This window comes from Zingiber officinale, chromosome 7B (genome assembly GCF_018446385.1).
Source record: "Zingiber officinale cultivar Zhangliang chromosome 7B, Zo_v1.1, whole genome shotgun sequence".
NCBI classification, from domain to species: domain Eukaryota; kingdom Viridiplantae; phylum Streptophyta; class Magnoliopsida; order Zingiberales; family Zingiberaceae; genus Zingiber; species Zingiber officinale.
In genome coordinates this window covers 77,123,279-77,124,699 of record NC_055999.1, presented here as the reverse complement: position 1 = coordinate 77,124,699, position 1,421 = coordinate 77,123,279, and the positions used below count along the sequence as shown (strand labels likewise).

Genomic DNA, 1,421 nt, shown 5'->3' with positions numbered 1-1,421 from the left:
AACCATCATAAATCAACTTATCACAACCAAATTCCAAATTCTAAACCTCTAATCCATTGTATCATCTCTACTAAACATCATGAATCAATCTTACCCAATTAATCCAATCCACATCACCATACTCATAAATCTAAGCGAAACAAAACCCCACAACTCATAGAAAACCTAATTTAGCATCATACTAATAGAATATCCACTAGAAAAGCAATTCCAGTAGAAGAGCACTAGAAAAGCACTGACCTTGAACCATGGCAGCAACTCCAGTAGCTCAGCAACCCTACAACTCCCTGCTGAGAAGCTACAAAGAATTCATAGAACCAATTCTTTCAAGAACCCATTTATAAATCCAATCATATAGCAAAGGGTTTACTGAAACCCTAATTCACAGCACTATACTCACCTTCATAGCTCTCCACCTCTTCACCCCAAGCCCCTAGCAGCCGCAAGAATGAAGGAGATGAAGTTCTACTCAAGGAAGATCCATCACTAGGTTTATCCGAAGCATCCTCCTAGACCAGAACAGAGAGAGCACCATAAACGCAGAAAAAATCCTTGAATTCATAGAATCTCTCGACCAAGCCTTACCTCAATCAATCCCTACAGCTGGTGTCGTGCGATCCACTTCCACTGATGATGATCCAGTTCACCCCCAGCAAGTAGATCGAAGAGGAGAGCAAAAGAAGCTCGATCGGCTGGAAAAGACACGAATCAACCTCTCCCCGCCATGCCCTAGCTCCGCCGAGTCATTGCCTCGTGTGCCAGCACAGCCAAAGAGGAGATCGCTGCGTCGGAGATGGTCGGAGCCATCAAGATCGGGTGACGCTTTCCCCCTGGTGACGCGACGAAGCCGAGATCGCTGGGGAAGCCGTCGGCGTCGAGTCGTCCGCGGGCGAGAGAGGAAGAGGAGAAACACTCCATGCATCGAGAGGGAGAAGGAGGAAGAAAGGAGACTCGGCCGGCGTTGGGCTGAGATGCGTCAACGCGATCGGAATGCCCACTGTGCGGTGGCTCGACGTCGCCGGGAGAGGAATCGCCGGAGAGGGCAGTGCGTGAGGGAGAAGGGAGAAGAATCGGGAATAGGGGAGAGGAAATCGGGAATTTAGGGGTTAGGTTTTTAATTAAATACTTAGGTTAGATTTAATTAAGCCTTAAGTTATTTTCTCAATCAACTCCCTACTTTATTGGGTACCCAAAATAGGCTTCATCTGTACTCCGAATCCATCCCCTCAAAACGGGTCCTACGGATTCCGTTTAAATCCCGAAAAATTTCTAAAAAATCCGGAAAAATCCAATACGATTTTTCTTTCAATAATATTTACTTTTTTAATTTTTCTGCGGTATCTTACATCTATCCTAACCTCTAAGTTTTTTAGAATAATTGCATGTTTAAACAAAAAACTGAATAAGTATGAAAAACAAAA

General features: G+C 44.6%; 1 long non-coding RNA gene across 1 annotated transcript; it reads right to left on the bottom strand.

The window, feature by feature from the left end:
* Window positions 1-239: 239 nt before the first annotated feature.
* LOC122003846 lies at window positions 240-1,066 on the bottom strand. Its single transcript, XR_006118119.1, has 3 exons — window positions 586-1,066; window positions 401-509; window positions 240-298 (listed from the first exon to the last, which is right to left on the bottom strand). It is a non-coding gene; the product is annotated as an uncharacterized LOC122003846 (long non-coding RNA).
* Between the last annotated feature and the right edge of the window lie 355 nt (window positions 1,067-1,421).